The sequence below is a fragment of the Aplidium turbinatum genome, chromosome 3, assembly GCF_918807975.1.
Source record: "Aplidium turbinatum chromosome 3, kaAplTurb1.1, whole genome shotgun sequence".
Lineage (NCBI taxonomy): Eukaryota > Metazoa > Chordata > Ascidiacea > Aplousobranchia > Polyclinidae > Aplidium > Aplidium turbinatum.
In genome coordinates this window covers 13,190,737-13,196,785 of record NC_137474.1, presented here as the reverse complement: position 1 = coordinate 13,196,785, position 6,049 = coordinate 13,190,737, and the positions used below count along the sequence as shown (strand labels likewise).

Genomic DNA, 6,049 nt, shown 5'->3' with positions numbered 1-6,049 from the left:
AGTGTATCAAATAGAAACAAAAATAAAATAATTTTTTGACACCCAGTAAAAAACAATGAGAAATATATTTAAGCTAATCCCTTTGTCAATAGTGGATCCTAGAGGGGCATTTAATTACGTCACACTCATCCCTAATAATTTGTAGGCGTTATTACTAGTAACATTATTTAATCCATGCTACTTCAAACTCTATATCCTAAAGAGAATTTGACAGTGGATCATGCTATGCGCATCAAACTTGCACCTTTGAACAAAACTACTTTTAATATCACAAATATTACATTACAATGAAATTATAGTCAATATTCTTTCAAAACATCATCACAAAGATGTTCTTACTTCATAATGAAGCAGCTACTAAAATCGCAAGCACTGAAGAAAAGTTTGTTTGTTTGTCTTTGTTTTTTCGCATCTTCATCCTGCATTGGGGGAAAGCGGACTTCTGGCGGACTTGAGCGATATGCATCGATGTACGCCTTCCAACGTACACCTGACCCACGCTGCAGCCGACGGCAATGTCTGTTTCCGATTGTCTACTCTACTTGTGACTTAAATTTGGTACTACCCATTACTCGAAATCGATCACTGGGTAGAGGCAATTATCGTAAAGTTTCTTGCCCAGAGAAACAACAGCGAGTGCGGGTGGCTGGAGTCGAATATGCAGGCTCTCGACTGCGAGCCCAACGCGCTAACTACTCGGCCACTGCTGCCGACTTCGGCCACTGCTGCCGACTAAAAGTGCCGACTAAAAGTGACTCCCAGGTAGTAACTTCAAACTCGACCTTGCCAAAAAAATAAGCACTATTTACATTGCCCGATGCATCAACTGCATAAATTGGATGACAAAACATAACATGTGTTTTTATATTTGATTGTTGTTGCTCCAATAGCCTACTGTGTCATAGTGTTCTAGGACAATTACCGCCGAACAACCTTCCCCCGGTCAATTGCCCCCTGGATAATTGCCCCCCGGACAATTTCTTCCATTGAAAAGTGCAGTAAAGTTTTTTCTTAATTAGCGCTAACGGTTTGATTCTTATTTGCGTCAGAAAGATATATAAACATCGCCACTAGAAATGTAAATTATGAGCGACTCCTCTTGAAAAGTCAAGTAGGCTAGAAGGCTACATTGCGATTTCCATAGCCTTCTACAATGGTTGCCATGCGTAGGAGCGCCGGAACGGTTTTTGACTGGCGGGGGAGGGGAGGCAGGATTATGAAAAAAGGGCACTTTTGTTGCTGAAAGGCCTTTTTTTTAAGTTTTAAGATAAGTTTTGCAATAATGCTCATCCATCAGCTCATCATCGAGTAATGATACAAGTGTCCGGCATACGAAAAATAATGGTACGGGAGGACATCATGCTCTGTTATGATGATGTAGGCTGTAGTAGGCTGTTATGATGATGTAGTCCGCCCCGATAGCTCAATTGGTTAGCGCGTCACTTCTGGAACGAAGAAGATTCAAGATCAAGCGGCGCTGGTTCGACTCTCGGGGTGTGCGCTTAAGCAACGCACGTTAAGGAATGCTCTCCATTCAGCGGCATCTAATGGATGGAATAGTTCCCCGGCAACAAGACTTCAACAATCAGAAACTTCACTCTGTCAATCTCGGTGACCAGACCTGCAGTGGCGTAGCCAAGGGGGGGTTTTGGGGGTTACAACCCCCCCTTTGGCACGCGTGTAACGTCACGATATTGAGAATGATGCTTTCAGTCTAAAAAAAATTGCCTAATTTTATACAAAACTGCATTAAAAGAGCGAGTTTTGCCAATACCAAACATTCAAACATCTCAGCCAGGAATTAACAACAAGAAAACATAGAGACTTAGCTTTATTTCCGAAAAATGACGAAGAAAACATGATATTAACCTTTTGCTATGCCACCGGACAGCATCATTTTACAGGAATATTCATACCCACATTTTTGTTGAAAATGCTCTCAGAATGCACCAAATTCAAAGTAATTTTTCAAAATTTTCTGGGGGAGGCCCCCCAGACCCCCCGCCGCTGGGTTGTCAAACCCCCCCCCCTTTCCAAATTCCTGGCTACGCTCCTGCGGGCCTGTGTCAGTGATTCAAAGCCTCTAAAATACAAGTATGCGAAACTGCCAGGATTAAGCTCTTCAAGAAGCTTTCCCAGTCCGAGGATAAAGATTCAATCAATCAATTAGGCTACCTACTGTGATACAGAATTTTGTGTCGTGAATATTATTTTGAGGCGGAAATGAAAGATTATTATTAGGCTAAAATCTAATAATAGCTGAAATTGTTATGTCGTATTACAAAATAAGATATCTACAAATTGCCGGATCCAGATCTGAAAATGCGAAAACAGAGTGGGAACAGGATCTAAAAACAGCTTACTCCACTGAAACATTGTGAACCATGGAACGTCTTTGTCATAAAAAAAAAAAGATCTCCCCGTCGGGGAATCGAACCCCGGTCTCCCGCGTGACAGGCGGGGATACTCACCACTATACTAACGAGGACTACATCTGAGTTAACTAAAAATTGATATTTTGTAGAACGCGTATCATAATGGCTTGTTTGTGACATTTCTTTTTTCACATTGCTTTTGTTAATGGCTTTCAGTTCAGAAATTCAAGTCAATTTATTTTGTTTTAATAGCGCCACAAGCAGAGTAAATGAAAGATAAAAACAATACATTTTAAGCCATAGCTGTTGGTTGGATTATGGTGCAATGTACGGCACTCGAAAGGGCGCCGGTTCGACACCACTCAAAAGCATGCGTCTGGACACTTACACGTCTGGACAGATGAGGTCTGATTGCCATCGTATATGTTTGTTTGTTTGTTTGTTTATCTTTATCCTGCATTGCGGGAAAGCGGACTTGAGCGCTATGCATCAGTGTACGCCTTCCGACATACACCTGACCCACGCTGCAGCCGACTGCAATGTCTGTTTCCGGTTGTCTACTCTACTTATGACTTAAATTTGGTACTACCCATTACTCGAAATCGATCACTAGGTAGAGGCAATATCAAATTACCGTCTTCATTATAATAATTCTATGTATGCTATTATCTAGTTTTGATGGCTGCCATGTCATCTGATTGTTTTTATCGTTCTCATTACTTTCAGTTCTTCTAACTTGCAACACTACCGTACAAGGGCGCGGGAAGTAGGGGTGCCCAAGGGGCTGCAGCCCCCCCTAGAGCAAATTCAGCCCCCCCTGTAATTTTCGATAATTCCTTCAGCCCCCCCTAGAAAATTCTGACAATTTAAGGTACATAAAATATCTTTAGAAAATTATTCGAACAATAATTGCTACAATGAATCGAGTTCCAGTTACATTTGGTCGCGCTCATCATTCACAATAAAGAGTCGTCAATCACAGGGAGCTGTACCTCGCAGCAGTGACGTAGCTACCCATTGGATTATGTGGATAAATCCAGGGGCGGCACACTGCTGGAAGGCGGCAAAATGTGATGATGTTTTAAAGCTTAAACGAACAAAGACAATCACATTACTTTATTCTCAAAGAGACTCAGACATGACCTAAGTTAACACTGATCTATGTGAAGCCAAAAATTGCACAAGTTGTGCCTCTAAACCAGGGTTACTCAACTAATCTTAATAAAAGTCCAGTGTGACAAATTGAATGCTTTTAGCGGTCCAGTGAATAACTTATTTAATACGCAACTACAAAAGTTACAGGGGCGTATCCTCAATGGAAGCAAGGGAAGCATTGCTTCCCCTGCCAAAATTGAAAAAAGAGAAGATGATATTTTTAAGTAAAACGATTTCGTAATTTCTTTACCTGAATACGAATTAGAACAGTTTCTAACTCACGTCCCCGTATCATTTCAGCTCGGTTTTAATTTTAAAAAAGTTGGAAGCTTACGGATGCAAAGATTGTATCGCTTCCCTTGCTCTCGTTTTTGCTATAAGGAGAAACAAGCGAGAGAGAAAGGAAAAAAAGCAGCGCACAGTTTGCGAGATTTATGTTTCTTTTAACAAATCGATGGAAGCAATATTTAAATTGCTTCCAGAGTTGCCAGATTGGACGAATTCCTCGAATTAGGCTTTTTTTTTAATTAACTCTTCAAAATGCATAATCAATATTTCTCAAATATCGTAACCTTACCAGATAAAACCATATTCACCATTGTTCAATACATGTTCTATACTTGTTTATACGGTACTCGTAATGTGGCCGATTAAAACTCATCCGCTACAGTCTTTTTATATTTGCTATTTTTTGGGCTACTTTCAGAATTATTTTTGCTACAGTTTATTAAAATCCGCTACAAGTCATAAAATATATGTAGCCTAAATTTTATAATTTTTAATAGAATCAGGTAAATAGGCCTATATCCATTTGGCCTTTTTGTCTAATATGTTCCTTGTTTTGGCCTTTTTTGTATTATTTTGGCTTTAAGACCTTTTCATAGTCTGGCAATTCTGATCTGTTGGGTATTGTGTCAGTGGGCTAGGACGCTAGGTAATGAGAAAATCTAAGGCGCTGTTATGGTTATAATATCGGCCTAGTAAGCAAAAGTTTGAGCCAAATGTTGGCTTTACACTGTTATCTTGGCTGGGTAGACTTTGGCATAAGACATGATATGTGAGGTCTAGGCTAGAATTGACTTGACTGAAATGAATTCTGGCTTAAGCTACTTCAGCAGTAGGTAGCTGTAGCTGAGTTTTTGGTGTTCTCTAATTTTAGCAGCATATTTTGCCCGTTTGTGTGTAAGAGCTACCTTTAATAAGTTAATAGCTGTTTATCTGCTAATAAATTTCATACAAATATTACCCTAAAAGTGTTTCTAGAAAGCATTATAATCTAATCAAAAAATAAAGAGCCCAAAATGTAGATACTAAACTCATGTTCAGCAAACATACGTTTCGAAAACTATACTGTCTTCATCTTCAGTGTTATAAATGTTGACATTTATAATATATGTTTACATTTATAACACTGAAGATGAAGACAGTATAGTTTTCGAAACGTTTGTTTGCTGAACATGAGTTTAGTATCTACATTTTGGGCTCTTTATTTTTTGATTAGATTAACCAGGCGTTCCAACCATTTTGCTCCTAAGCATTATAATCTATTATTTGAGTGTAATTTTGCAAAAAATTTCCGGGGGGGGCATGCCCCCGGACCCCCCTAAAATACACGTGCCTTCGGCACGCTCTAACCCCCCACGAGTTATATTGCTTCCCTTGCTCAACCAACCAGGATACGCCACTGAAAAGTTAAAGTATCAATGATAGTAACGAATCATTTTTTTAAGGTAAAATGTAATTCCTCTAGGATTTTTGACAAAGTGTCGGGGCCTGAGAGCCCCGCCCCCAGCTACTAGGATAATCACAGAAGAAAATGCTTTCTCCCAGTAGAAATCTGTTTAAAAAGGCCCAGAAACGTGGCAAATGCCAATAAGGTTATTCTTCCGAAACATAAGCGTAGCCAGGGGGGGGCGAACGGGGCCATGGCCCCCCCCAAATTTTCAAAGTTTGGATTCCGAAGTTGAACCCTTTGTTGAAAATATAATATAATTTGTATAAATTTATATTGTTTTCCAAGACATCTGGCTATTAACACCCCCCAGGACTTGTTTTAGACACACAGAAAGACACCAATAAATTTTGCAAATCGTAAATCGCGCAAAGTTTACGCGATTTACGCTTCTTTTAACTAATCTGTGGAAGCAATTTCAGAATCGCTTACTCTGTAGGGTTTTTGTGTAGCTGAGTTTTTGTGTTCTCTAATTTTAGCCGCAGTTTTTGCCCGTTTGTGTGTAGATAAGAGCTACCTTTAATAAGTTAATAGCTGTTTATCTGCTAATAAGTTTCATACAAATATTACCCTGAAAGTGTTTCCAGAAAGCGTTATAATCCATTATTTAAGTGTAATTTTGCAAAAAATTTCCGGGGGAGCATGCCCCCGGACCCCCCTAGAATACGCGTGCCTTCGGCACGCTCTAACCCCCACCAGCTTTATTGCTTCCCTTGCTTAACCCACCAGGATGCGCCATTGCACATCAGGTGGCGATGTCTTAAATCAAACATTTTGTCGTTCTCTT

The 6,049-nt window shown here is 39.8% G+C and overlaps 1 non-coding gene across 1 annotated transcript; it reads right to left on the bottom strand.

Moving 5' to 3' along the window:
• Positions 1-2,416: 2,416 nt before the first annotated feature.
• Positions 2,417-2,488, bottom strand: Trnad-guc (transfer RNA aspartic acid (anticodon GUC)). The gene has a single exon. It is a non-coding gene; the product is annotated as a tRNA-Asp (tRNA).
• Between the last annotated feature and the right edge of the window lie 3,561 nt (positions 2,489-6,049).